Source organism: Hemitrygon akajei, chromosome 12 (genome assembly GCF_048418815.1).
Source record: "Hemitrygon akajei chromosome 12, sHemAka1.3, whole genome shotgun sequence".
Classification (NCBI taxonomy): Eukaryota; Metazoa; Chordata; class Chondrichthyes; order Myliobatiformes; family Dasyatidae; genus Hemitrygon; species Hemitrygon akajei.
The window spans coordinates 78673535-78688841 of NC_133135.1; positions in this window are offsets into that span (position 1 = coordinate 78673535).

A 15307-nucleotide genomic window follows, 5' to 3' on the forward strand; every position below is an offset into this window, starting at 1 on the left:
TAGTCTACCCCCTGGGACAGGGCTTGGATGTTAGGGCGGGAGAGGCCACGACATTGTCCGTTCCCGCGACATGTCAGACATCCGTCGTGTATTCGGAGATGTTGGACAGATGTCGCTGCTGGCGGGACGACCAGGGATCGGACACCTTCGTGAATGCAAAGGTAAGCGGTTTGTGGTCCGTGAACACGGTGAAGGGCCTACCTTCCAAGAAGTACCTGAAATGCCGGATTGCCAGGTATAGCGCCAACAGTTCCTGGTCGAAAGCACTGCATTTGAGCTCGGTGGTCGTAGGTGTTTGCTGAAAAACGCCAGTGGTTGCCAGCGACCCTCGATGAGTTGTTCCAGCACTCCACGGACTGCCGTGTTAGATGCGTCCACTGTGAGGGCAGTAGGGACGTCCATTCTGGGGTGCACTAGCATCGCGGCGTTTGCCAAGGCTTCTTTGGTTTTAACGAAAGCGGCGGCGGACTCCTCGTCCCAGGTAATGTCCTTGCCCTTACCCAACATCAGGGCGAACAGGGGGCACATGATTCGGGCAGCTGAAGGGAGGAAGCGGTGGTAGAAATTTACCATACCCACGAATTCCTGAAGGCCTTTGATTGTGTTGGGTCGGGGGAAATGGCGGACCGCGTCTACCTTAGCGGGCAGAGGGGTTGCCCTGTCTTTAGTAATCCTGTGGCCTAGGAAGTCGATGGTGTAGAGCCCGAACTGGCATTTGGCTGGGTTGATTGTCAGGCCGTATTCACTCAGTCGGGCGTAGAGTTGACGGAGGTGGGACAGATGCTCCTGACGACTGCTGCTGGCTATGAGGATGTCGTCCAAATAGATGAAAGCGAAGTCCAGGTCGCGTCTCACCGCATCCATTAACCACTGAAACGTCTGTGCGGCATTCTTTAGGCTGAACGGCATGCGGAGGAACTCAAAAAGGCCGAACGGGGTGATGAGTGCCGTTTTGGGGACGTCGTCCGGATGCATCGGGATTTGATGGTATCCCTGGACGAGGTCTACCTTGGAGAAGATCCGTGCGCCGTGCAGGTTTGCTGCAAAGTCCTGAATGTGCAGCACAGGGTAGCGGTCCGGTGTTGTAGCCTCATTCAGCTTGAGGTAGTCGCCGCATGGTCTCCAGCCCCCGGTTGCTTTGGGCACCATGTGCAGGGGGGAGGCCCATGGGCTGTTGGACCGCCGTATGATCCCCAATTCCTCCATCCTCTTGAACTCCTCCTTCGCCAGTCGGAGCTTGTCTGGGGGAAGCCTTCGAGCACGGGCGTGGAGGGGTGGTCCCTGGGTCGGAATGTGGTGCTGTACGCCGTGTCCGGGCATGGCTGCCGTGAACTGTGGTGCCAGAACCGATGGGAAATCCGTCAGGACTCTGGTGAAGTCATTGTCGGACAGCATGATGGAGTATAGGTGGGGGTCCGGCAACTGGGCTTCACCCAGGGAGAACGTTTGAAAAGTCTCGGCGTGGACCAGTCTCTTCCTGGGCAGGTCAACCAGTAGGCTGTGAGCCCGCAAAAAATCCGCACCCAGGAGCGGCTGGACTACGGCGGCCAGTGTGAAGTCCCACGTGAACCGGCTGGAGCCGAACCGTAGCTGCACCGGACGGGTGCCATAAGTCCTTATTGTGCTGCCGTTCACGGCCCTCAGGGTGGGACCCAGTGCCCTGTTGCGGGTGTCGTAACTCGTCGGAGGTAAGACGCTGATCTCAGCTCTGGTGTCGACCGAAAAGCGGCGTCCTGACTGCTTGTCCCAGCCATACAGGAGGCTATCCCGATGGCCAGCCGCCATAGCCATCAGCGGCAGCTGGCCCTGGCGTTTCCCGAGAACTTGCAGGTTGGGCTTCTGCGCCCCACCGCTGGTGGTAGAAGCACCATTGTTCGTCGGGCTCCTCACCCCTCCCTCTGGGGTTAGTGGGCTCTGCAGCTGGGCCTGGTCTGGTCTGCTGCTGGGAGCGTGGCCTGGTGATCTGTGCGATGGACGCCCCACTCTCCTTCTTGGCTTTCCACAGCACGTCCACCTGGGCCGCCACCTTCCGGGGGTCGCTGAAATCCGCGTCGGACAGCAGCAGGCGTATGTCCTCGGGCAGCTGCTCCAGGAATGCCTGCTCAAACATGAGGCAGGGCTTGTGACCTCTGGCCAGGGACAGCATTCGTTCATCAAAGCTGATGGTGGCCTGTCCCCCAAACCATCCAGGTGCAGTAAGCGGGCAGCTCGCTCGCGCCGTGAGAGTCCGAAGGTCCTTATGAGCAAGGCTTTAAATTCTGTGTATTTGCCGTCCACTGGGGGCGACTGTATGAACTCCTCAACCTGGGCGGCTGTCTCCTGGTCGAGGGAGCTCACCACGTAGTAGTAACCTGTGTCATCAGAGGTTATCTGCCGAATGTGGAATTGGGCTTCTGCTTGCTGGAACCACAGGTGAGGTCGCAACGTCCAGAAGCTTGGCAGTTTTAACGAAACTGCATGAACAGATGCGGCGTCGTTCATCTTCGGCCCAAATATCGTTTGGGCTGTCGGGGTCACCAATTGTAGCAGTGTGTTACACACAGCGCTGAAATAACGACACGCAGTCGGTGAGCTGCAGTTGCAAAAGAGATTTATTCAAACTTCGCGGCCTCGCTTTAAAGCCTTCCTGATCCCGCCCTCCCCGGGCGGGAATGCTGTAGGGGGCACGTATACACAGTTCCGTCCCGCGCGCGGGCTTTTCCCCTGGCTGGTGAAGCAGACTTGGCGCCCTTTTTGGGACCGGCCTCTATGCCGTCGCGCGCCACTTTGTGAGCCGGTTCGAGTGCGCTGGGAAGTGGGTTGCCACAGTATTATGATTCAAGAATGGCAAACATTGCTAATGTTCTAAGTACTGAGATAAGTTTTTTTTAAGACAATTGAAATAGTGAGATTAAATCTTTTGCACCTACTTTTCTGACCTGGTTCTTATTTAATATTTGATTCTTCCTGGCAATAGCTTCCTGCTCAAATTGTTTGTGGTGGCAGGAATTTATTTTTTACACTTATGTGGTCAGGATTATAAGGATTTAAATGTGGTTCCTTTTTGCTAAAGTAGACCAAAATAGTCTGATCTCAGACCTTGTGTGGTACCTAGAGATGTTTTGCAACATTAAAGGTGCTATCTAAATGAAGGCAGAAGATTTACAAAACTACCCCCTATTTTTCCTGTGCAGGAGTCACAATTCCACAAGTGTGGAGAATGCCTGTGATGAGGAAAATGAAGGTTAAGGTTCATCTCATTGTTTAGGGAAGTTTTAACTTAGATAATGACATTATCTAAAACAAAACCCCTCATGTGCAGCCCAGACATTTACATATTTTCCATGCTGAAAGAGCTGCCCAAGTTTATCACACACTGTTTTCACCTACATTATTCCTTTTATAGACAATAGACAATAGACAGTAGGTGCAGGAGTAGGCCATTCAGCCCTTCTAGCCAGCACTGCCATTCATTGTGATCATGGCTGATCATACACAATCAGTACCCCGTTCCTGCCCTCTCCCCATATCCCTTGACCCCGCTATCTATAAGAGCTCTATCTAACTCTCTCTTGAATGCATCCAGAGACTTGGCCTCCACTGCCTTCTGGGGCAGAGCATTCCACATATCCACCACTCTCTGGGTGAAAAAGTTTTTCCGCATCTCTGTTCTAAATGGTCTACCCCTTATTCTTAAACTGTGGCCTCTAGTTCTGGACTCACCCTTCAGCGGGAATGTGCTTCCTGCCTCCAGTGTGTCCAATCCCTTAATAATCTTATATGTTTCAATCAGATCCCTTCTCATCCTTCTAAATTCCAGTTTATACAAGCCCAGTCGCTCCAATCTTTCAACATATGACAGTCCCGCCATTCTGGGAATTAACCTTGTGAACCTACGCTGCACTCCCTCAATAGCAAGAATGTCCTTCCTCAAATTTGGAGACCAAAACTGCACACAATACTCCAGGTAGGGTCTCACCAGGGCCCTGTACTGCTGCAGAAGGACCTCTTTACTCCTATACTCAATTCCTCTTGTTATAAAAGCTAGCATGCCATTAGCTTTCTTCACTGCCTGCTGTACCTGCATGCTTGCTTTCATTAACTGATGTACAAGAACACCTAGATCTCGTTATACTTCCCCTTTTCCTAAATTGACTCCATTTAGATAGTAATCTGCCTTCCTGTTCTTACCACCAATGTGGATAACCTCACAGTTATCCACATTAAACTGCATCTGCCATACATTTGCCCACTCACCCAACCTCTCCAAGTCACCCTGCATTCTCATAACATCCTCCTGACATTTCACACTGCCACCCAGCTTTGTGTCATCAGCAAATTTGCTAATGTTGTGGTACCCCACTGGTCACAGCCTGCCATTCCGAAAGGGACCCGTTAATCACTACTCTTTGTTTCCTGTCAGCCAGCCAATTTTCAATCTATGTCAGTACTCTGCCCCCAATACCATGTGCCCTAATTTTGCCCACTAATCTCCTATGTGGGACTTTATCAAAAGCTTTCTGGAAGTCCAGGTACAATACATCCACTGGCTCTCCCTTGTCCATTTTCATAGTTACATCCTCAAAAAACTCCAGAAGATTAGTCAAGCATGATTTTCCCTTCATAAATCCATGCTGACTCGGACTGATCCTTCTACTGCTATCCAAATGTGTCGTAATTTCCTCTTTTATAATTGACTCCAGCATCTTTCCCACCACTGACGTCAGGCTAACCGGTCTATAATTCCCTGTTTTCTCTCTCCCTCCTTTCTTGAAAAGTGGGACAACATTAGCCACCCTCCAATCAGCAGGAACTGTTCCTGAATCTATAGAACATTGGAAAATGATTACCAATGCATCCACAATTTCTAGAACCACCTCTTTAAGTACCCTGGGATGCAGACCATCAGGTCCCGGGGACTTATCAGCCTTCAGATTCAACAGTCTGTTCAACACCATTTCTTGCCTAATATAAATTTCCTTTAGTTCATCCTTTACCCTAGTTCCTTTGGCCACTATTACATCTGGGAGATTGTTTGTGTCTTCCCTAGTGAAGACAGATCCAAAGTACCTGTTCAACTCATCTGCCATTTCCTTGTACCCCATAATAAATTCACCCGTTTCTGTCTTCAATGGCCCAATTTTGGTCTTAACTATTTTTTTGCTATTCACATACCTAAAGAAGCTTTTCCTATCCTCCTTTATATTCTTGGCTAGTTTACCTTCGTACCTCATTTTTTCTTGGCGTATTGCCTTTTTTGTTATCTTCTGTTGCTCTTTAAAAGCTTCCCAGTCCTCCGGTTTCCCGCTCATCGTTGCTATGTTATACTTCTCTTTTATTTTTATACTGCCCTTTACTTCCCTCGTCAGCCATGGCCACCCCTTACTCCCCTTAGGATTTTTCTTCCTCTTTGGAATGAACCGATCCTGCACCTTCTGCATTATTCCCAGAAATACCTGCCATTTTTGTTCCACTGTCTTCCCTGCTAGGGTATTGTTCCATTGAACTTCGGCCAGCTCCTCCCTCGTAGTTCCACAGTTCCCTTTGTTCAACTGTAATACTGACACATCTGATTTTCCCTTCTCCTTCTCAAATTGTAGGTTAAAACATATCATATTATGGTCACTACCTCCTAATGGTTCCTTTACCTCGAGGTCCCTGATCAAATCCGGTTCATTGCACAACACTAAATCTAGAATTGTCTTCTCCCTGGTAGGCTCCAGTACAAGCTGTTTGCACTCCACAAACTCCCTTTCTTGGGGTCCAGCACCATTCTGATTCTCCCAGTCTACCTGCATGTTGAAATCCTCCATGACAACAGTATCATTACCTTTGCGACATGCCAATTTTAACTCTTCATTCAACTTACACCCTACATCCAGACTGCTGTTTGGGGGCCTGTAGATAACTCCCATTAGGGTCTTTCTACCCTTAGAATTTCTCAGTTCTATCCATACTGACTCTACATCCCCAGATTCTATGACCCCCTCACAAGGGACTGAATATCATTCATCACCAACAGAGCCACCCCACCCCCTCTGCCAGTCAGTCTGTCCTTTCAATAAGATGTATATCCTTGAATATTCATTTCCCAGGCCCTGTCCGCTTGAAGCCATGTCTCAGTTATTCCCACAACATCGTACTTGCCAATTTCCAACTAAGCCTCAAGCTCATCTACTTTATTCCTTATACTTCGTACATTCATATATAATACTTTTCATTCGGTACTCCCCTCTCCTTTCATATCAATTCCTATTTCATTTGGCCATACTGTATGATCTCTTCTTGAGCTTTCTACTCCATTGATTCTGTTGTCCTTTTTAACTTTTCTTATTTTCACTTTCCCTTTAACTCCATTCTTATATTTCCAGTTCATCCCCTCCCCCCCCACCCCCCACTACTTAGTTTAAACACATCCGTGTTGCAGTGGCAAACCTGTCTGCCAGAATGCTGGTCCCCCGCTTATTAAGATGCAACCCATCCCTTTTCCCTTTTGACAATAGACAATAGACAATAGGTGCAGAAGTAGACCATTCGGCCCTTCAAGCCTGCACCACCATTCTGAGATCATGGCTGATCATCTACTATCAATACCTGGTTCCTGCCTTGTCCCCATATCCCTTGATTCCCCTATCCATAAGATACCTATCTAGCTCCTTCTTGAAAGCATCCAGAGAATTGGCCTCCACTACCTTCCGAGGCAGTGCATTCCACACCCCCACAACTCTCTGGGAGAAGAAGTTTTTCCTTAACTCTGTCCTAAATGACCTACCCCTTATTCTCAAACCATGCCCTCTGATACTGGACTCTCCCAGCATCTGGAACGTATTTCCTGCCTCTATCTTGTCCAATCCCTTAATAATCTTATATGTTGCAATCAGATCCCCTCTCAATCTCCTTAATTCCAGTGTGTACAAGCCCAGTCTCTCTAACCTCTCTGCGTAAGACAGTCCGGACATCCCAGGAATTAACCTTGTGAATCTACGCTGCACTTCCTCTACAGCCAGGATGTCCTTCCTTAACCCTGGAGACCAAAACTGTACACAATACTCCAGGTATGGTCTCACCAGGGCCCTGTACAAATGTACCAATGCCATCAAAGGAGAATGTTTCATTCAAAAACATTCCAAAGTTTTAAAAAGTTAATAACACTATTATAAAAATGTGAACAAGTATTGGCCTTCTTTATTTGAGCATTCAATTTTATACAATAATCTTATTCCCTTGATTAAACTGCAAACTAAGCTTTCAATTAACTCAGAAATAGCACTCCTGGTATGTTACCATAGTTGATAGTTACTTGACAACATTTAGAAATCTGGACAATAGCCCTGAAGATCAAAAGGTTGAATCCCACTAAAGGAAGTTGTAGTTTGCAATAGTCAAGGTAATTGAATAAATCTGAAATTAAAAAACATTTATCAATGGTACCGATTATGAAATGACTGGATATTAATGCCCTTTGGCAAAGGAAAATTGCTAATTTTACTCTGGCCTGTTTGTGTCTGCAAGACATTTGGCTGTTAACTACTCTCTGAAATAGCATGATGGGGGAATTAGGGATAGACAATAGGTGCTAAGTGGTCCCCAGCCATGAATGAATAAATTCACAAAAAGCATATGAGTTGATAACCCTTTTGTACACAGCTTCGGCATTGCTATATATCTCTGCAATAGTGAGTGATTACAAGAGTGTGCATACAATCTATTGAAATAAATAGTTCTCTTTCCCTGATATAGCTATTCTGCTGAAGTTTTATAAACAGACAGTGTCTACCGTTCAGATGTACACTGCTTCTAAATTGTATGTTGGGTATGGTCTTGCTAAATGATAATTTTCATACTGCAACAGTATGAATCAATGGGTCACACATGGTCCAATTTAGAGAACAGCAGTGCGGGATCATTTGATGAAATCCAGAACAAGTGGAATGAAAGTCAAATAAGGTATTATGTTGTACAGGCGACATGGTTTATCAAAATCACAAAGACAAAGAAATTGAATATTGTTTCCAGCCTTTTCTATATACAACATACATGTAAGTTTGAAGATCTTTAATTTCCAATATAATGAGCTCCACCATCTTTATTTGTCTCACAAATGAAGAACGTTAGGCCATTTAACATGGTACTTCAATATTGTTTTCGAAGTTCACAACATTGGCCACGGTCTTCCATCTTCAGCCTCATCAGTCGCATGTAATTACTGCTCTTCTTTCATAACCAGTGCTCCTGTTTATACAGCTTAGAAAGTCACATTCTTATAAATCTTTACCAATGCATTTAAGAGTTATGCATCCCTTTCAGAGCACAGTGCATTATTTTTTATTTTTCTTTTCACAATATATAAATCTATATTTTATATTTAATTTTGCTTTCTTGAGTACAATAGAATGAGAGGTAATCTCACTGCAGCATAATTTTTTTACAGGATAAATGTGGAGTTGATTTTGTCCTGGCCTCAAAAATAAGGGGTTACTAGCTAGGACAGAGATAAGAAGAAATTTCTTAACCCTGAGTGCGCTGAATTTCTGGAACACTCTGCCCAAGCTGTAGAGGTACAGTTGTTGAGTAATATTCAAGGGGGAGATCATTTGGGAGAGGGGATCACACAGGGATAGGACAGAAACCATGAATGACCATAGCGAGTATAGAGGAATGAAGAGACCCTGGTGTACAAGTCCAAAGATCCCTGAAGGTAGATAGTAGGTGAAGAATTGATATAGGATGGTTGCCTCCATTAGCCAAGGTATAGAATAGAAGTGCAGATGGTCATGATACAATTTCAAAACATATTGATAGGGCCACCACTGGAATATTATATACGATTCCAGTTGCCACACTACAGAAAGATGTAATTGTACTGAAAAGGCTGCAGAGGGCATCCACTAGGAGAAACTGGAAAGGCTGGAATATTTTCTTTAGCACAGAGTAACATTGGAGGGAAGGGGGTATCTAAATCAGGGGTTCCCAACCTGGGTCTCCAGACCCCTTGCTTAATGTATTGGTCCATGGCATAAAGAGCTCTGGGAACCCCAGATCTAAATGGAGATATACAAAGATAGGGTAGATCATAAGAAACTTTTCCACATGCTGAGGTGTCTAAAGGTAGAGAGTGTAGGTTTAAGGTGAGGTTTAGAGTGGATCTGAGGAAGAATTTCCTGACCTAGAGTGCACTGCTTGAGGAGATGGTGGAGGAAAATACTTTACAACATTCAAGAATCACAGAATACAAAGTTGATGCAGAAAAGTGGTGCTGAGGAAAAAGATCAGTCATGATTTTTTTTGAATGGTAGGCCAAATTCAAGAGACTGACACAAAATAACTTCATTAAATTTGCTTGGTCACGTGACATGAGCACCATTGTCCAGGCTGGAACTTATTGTCTATCCCCTCAGAAAATGCTGCCTTACTTGGCTGAAACAATTGAACACTTTCCTATGCCATTTCAAAGAACAATCAAATCACTACCACTTAATAACATCACAATGAAACAGATTCTTTACTTATGGACATTATTGACACAGTTGTGCTTTTACAATAATCCAGCTGTTTACTGAGTTCATCATTTTAATGCCAGAATTTACTGAGCTGAATTGAAATTTTGAAGTCACCGTAGAATTTTAATTCAGATTTGGAAACAGCAGCATTAAGTATACAAAACTAAGTACGCTTAAACATTTCTATTGTCATTTTCGGCAAAGAATGGTAATATGAACATAGTAGCAAATTAAACATTAATTGCAATTATCTTGATTTTTTTTTCAATTCATTCAGTCGACCTTTTCTTGTAACCCAACAATGTTATCATCAGATAGAGTGGACAGGGAGTATCTGTTTCCCAGAGTGGAATTGTCTAGTTCCAGAGGGCATGCTTTGAAGGTGAGAGGGGGTAGGTTCACAGGGGATGTGAGGGGTAAGTTTTTTTTACTCAGAGAGTGGTGGATGCCTGGAATGCACTGTGGTGGTAGAAGCAAATACATTAGAGACTTTTAGGAGATGTTGAGATAGGCACATGAGTATGAGGAAGGTGGAGGGGTATGTACACTGTGTAGATGGGAGGAATTTGATTTTGGGTGTTTCTGATTTGATTTTAGCTGGTTCGGCACAATGTTCTGGGCCAGAGGACCTATTGCTGTGCTGTTCTATGTTTTAATCACCTATTTACTGTAATCCGACATTAATCGCACCTTCCCATCCCCTCACACAGATTCTACCACTCATTTGGAGCAATGTAATTGGCCAAATAACCTCCCAACTTGGGAAGTGGGAGGAAACTGGAGAACTTAGAGAAAACCCACATAGTCATAGGGAGACAAACAGCACTGGAGGTCAAGATTGTGCCTGGGCCCATGAACTGTGAGGCAACAATGCCACTATCTGTACTACTGTGTTGCCCAAATAATGAAAGCAATGCAGATTATAAATAACTTTAATAATAAATAATACTAGTAATATTTTTGCTTAAAGCATTTTGATTTCTATGAATTATTTTGGAAATTCTAGCAATTTGATCTGATCTTCTTATTACTTTACCTGTTGCTCTGAAAGAACATTTCATCAAGGAACAACTTTAATAAGTTGCTGCCAGTTTAAGATAATGGGCAGAAGAACTGAAACAAACCTAAAGATAACTTTCTTCTGCAACAAAATGTCATAAAAATAAGAATAAGATTTTGATGAGCAATGTTACTTCATATCGGAAAGCTCTCATGTTAACTGAGTTTTTCTTTCTCGACAGACGCTGCTTGAACTGTTGGTTATTTCCTACCTTTTGGGGGTTTTTTGCATTTGTATGATTCCATTCTTGGCCCCCAGGACTTTACAAAGTGTTCTATGTTTTTTTTCAATTTACTTAATGAGATCTAGAGCATAATAGGCCCTTCTGTAACTTCGAGCTATGCTGCCCAGCAACCCCTGATTTAACACTAGCCTAATCACAGGATAATTTACAATAACCAATTAACCTACCAACAGGTACGTCTTTAGACTGTGGGAGGAAACCAGAGTACCCAGAGGAATCCTATGAAGTCATGCGGAGAACATACAGTACAAACTCTTTACAGGCAGTGGCAGAAATATTGTTAATATGCAGTTAATTTTGTAGTACTATTGTAAACTATGTGGCTACCAATTTAAGTAGAGCTACTTCCCTCAAGTGATAGTGAAAAAAAATGACCAGTTTATGTGCTGGGGGTTAGATATTGGAACTAGATACTGGCTGGAGTACTGAACAGAAAACTCTCCTACTCACCTTTGAATCGTGCCATGGGATCATTAGTACACAAAGGACTATCTCGAAAGGCTTCAGCTTTGTATCTGTCGTGGTTTTTCATGCCTCACAAATGACCAAGAGACGCAGAAGATTCTTCAAGGAGGGTTAAACTTTAATTTGCAAATCAAAGCTGAGACAGTCATTGAGCTAGTCGCTGATTGCCCACCGATCCCCGGACACAGCATTTTTTTATATAACAATCTCCTGGTCCAGTTGCATTAGCATATGTAATCGATCTATAGTTGCGTATTACACGTACCTCACGTATATCATGTCCCTATTGTTTCTATCAATTGACTTAATCATGTTCTAATCTACATCACTTAGCTACTTCTCATTAACACACCATTGTCTTCTACATTTTTAGGATACATGCATAGCAAATAGCAAGCTCTTTCTGTAGCTACCTCTCATTAACACACCATTGTCTTCTACATTATTAAGATACATGCATAGCAAATAGCAAGTTCATAGTTTTGGTAAATTTATACTTTTATACTCCAATATATCCTCCCTTTGAGACCCAGAGGGTCTCACACAGAGAAAGACCAAGAGTTTGCACACAAAATCCCCAATAAACTCAAGCACTTATTCCCAAATCTCGGGTTAAACTAAAATTTTCTGTGCCAAGACCTCAAAGTATTCTCTCCCTGTTACCCTGGGCCGCTGAGCCAAAAACCTGTCCCTATGTATCTGAGACAGGGAAAAAGACTCAGCAGCCCTTACAATCTACTCCCACACCGTCGTTTTGCTCCTGCTCGTCCTGCAGGTGTTGTAGGCTGTAACGATACATTTTCGGTGTTTCTTTCTCCACTAAGCTTGCTTCAGTAATTGCCACGAGCATTGGAAATTGTTTGGTTGCAGGACGCGCTACAAGAGATTTGAGACAAGGAAGAAAACAGCACAGCACAAACGCACAGCTCAATAATATAATACTGACAGTTATTGCCATTTTAGTTAGCCATGCTCCCCATCCTCCGAGTCTACTTTCTAACCAATCAAAGAACTGATGTCCAAACCCTGCGTTCTGTTTGACCTCCGTCCGCAGATTCTTTAACTTATTCATTGCTCTGGTGAAAGACCCTTCTAGGCTAGTATTGTTCGGTATGAAAGTGCAGCATTGTTCTCCAAACATTACACACACACACCCTTTTTCTGCCAAAAGCCAATCCAGTACCTATCTGTTTTGCCACGCCATCCTGCTAGTTGCATCTACCTGTTGCCCTAAGGCCTCCAGTGCATCATCGGTGTAGTTGATGAATCTCTGTTGATTATAGTATATATAGTTTATCCATTCAACATTTTCGCTTACCCCTATCACAGGTATGATAGCTTTCCAGCCTGCATCTCATGCTGTGTCAGGCATGTCACTCGATTAGTTTGCATGTGGTAACTCATCAATGCTAATGGTAAAGCATCGACCCAATTAAGTTTAGTGTCTGCACAAATTTTGTTCAGTTTGGCTTTCAGGGTTCCATTAATTCTCCCTACCATGCCCTGCGACTGAGGGTGGTATACACATCCAAATCTTTGCTTTATCCTCAGCGCCTGTAGTACCAGTTTGACCACTTTCTGGATAAAAGCTGAACCATTGTCTGAGCTAACTTCTGTAGGTATTCCAAACCTTGGGATCACTTCATTTGTCAGGAATTTTACCATTGTCTTTGCCCCTTGATCTCTTGAAGGTACTGCCTCCACCCATCTGCTAAATCAATCAATTACTACCAGCATGTATCTTTTCCTTCTCACTGTCTTTATCATGTCTACATAATCGATCACTAAATGTTTAAATGGTCCTTCAGGTACAGGAATGTGACCTATTGGGGTTGTAATTCCCTTCCGAACATTATTCTGTGCGCATACCTCGCACTGTGACAAGACAAAGTCCACTGAAGCCTGTAAATAAGGTGACCAAAAGCCATCCTTCTTTATTTTCCTTATCACTTCCCCCCTTGCACAATGGTCCATCCCATGCGCTTCTGAAATCACAATAGTCAGTAGAGGGGTGGGCGCTACCAACAAACTGTCTTCCGTGCTCCACAAGCCTTCCGGGTTCTGCTTGGCCCCCCTTCGTCTCCACATTGTCTGTTCTGCCAAAGTTGCCTTACCTTGTATTTCAATTTGGTCCTCTACCTCAGGTTCTGGAGTTAGGCTTACCTGGGGGGCAATGACAGCTGACGTACACCCAGACGCTTTTCTGGCTGCCTCGTTCGCAGCTTGATTTCCCTTTGTTATTACATCATTTCCCTTTTTGTGTGCCTGGCATTTTACTATAGCCAATGCTTTAGGTTTCATTATGGCTTTTATTAAGTCTAGAATTTGCTGACAATGTTGTATGGGATCTCCATTACCTTTTTTAAAACCTCTCTGCTTCCACAGTGCCCCGAACAAATGGCATACTCCATGAGCATATGCTGAATCAGTATAGATATCTACTTTCTCACCTTCCATCATTTCACACGCAGCTGTCAGGGCTTTGATTTCTGCTAGTTGGGTGGAACACGGTTGGGGGCAGGACTCCATCCTAATAATCTTATAGCTCGACTGATCCTGCTGCACCACTGAGAATCCTGCGTGATTTCCATCATAATCCCTATAACAAGATCCATCTACGAACAGAACCTTTTTATCTATATCCTCTAGTGGTTCTGACCGTAAATCTGCTCTCAATTTGGCAAATGCCATCATCTTCCCTACACAATCATGGGGTTCTCCTTCATAGTCTAAAGGGACAAAATCGGCTATATTACTGGTAGTGCATCACTGTATAGTTATGTCAGGAAATGTCAATAGCATCTGATACGCTGCTATCCTGGCTGGCGTCAGCACAAATTTCCCTCTTTCTAGTAATTCTGCTACTTTGTGGTGTGTGTACAGAATCACAGGATAGCCCAGGGTTACCGATGATGCCTTTTCATATGCATAGTACAGCGCCGCCAATCCCTGATAACAGGGTGGGTATCCCTGAGCCACCTCATCTAGTCTCGTACTGTAGTATGCTATCGGCTGCTTTGCTTTTCCTGTGCCTGTATCTTGTATTAGAACTGCTGTGACATAACCCTCCTGTTGGTTGGATACATACAAATAAAAAACCTTCTCGTAGTCAGGCAAAGCTAATGCTGGTGCTGACTGCAATTCCTGCTTAATAGTATTGAAAGCTATCTCCGCCTCTCCATTCCACTGTAAGCCGTTCTTCAAATTTGTATGTCCTGCTTCTTTCATTATCTTTCTCAAAGGTGCCACAATCTCAGCATATTCTCCTATCCAATCTGAGCTGTACCCTGCCATTCCCAAAAACGTCATCATCTGCCCTACAGTCTGGGGTTTGGGAGCCTTAGTTATTGCCTCAATCTGATCTGGTGCTATCGCCTTCACTCCCTTGGATATTACCCTGCCTAAGTATTCCACTTGCTGCGTGCAAAATTGCAGTTTCTTTTTGGATACTTTATGTCCTCCGCGCGCTAGCTTCTCTAACAGAGTTATAGTGTCCTGCTCACACTGTTCCTCGCTGTGGGAGCAAATCAACAGGTCATCCACATACTGTAACAATGTACTTTCCAATGGCATGCCCTCTAGGTCTGCCTTCAACACCTGATTAAAAATGTGTGGTGAATGTTTAAATCCTTGCGCCATTCTGGTATAGGTATACTGAGCACCTCTGTAAGTAAATGCAAACAGATACTGACACTGGTCGGCTAGAGGAATGCTGAAGAAAGCCGAACACAAATCAATCACTAAAAAGTAACTTGCTTCTGGTGGAACATTAGTCAAAAGCGTGTGTGGGTTGGGGACTACCGCTGGCCAGTCCTCTACCACATCATTTACCGCTCGCAAATCATGCACCAATCTCCACTTAGCTTTATCTGCTTTTAAGACCGGCAACAACGGGGTATTGCATGGACTGTTTGTTCTTTCAAGCACTCCTATTTCAAGCAACCCCTGAACTGTCGACGCTATTCCCTCTTCTGTTTCTTGTCTTAGTGAGTATTGTGGTCTCCTGGGTGGAATTGCTCCCCTTTTCAGCCTTATTTCCACCGGACTAGCTGTTTTTAT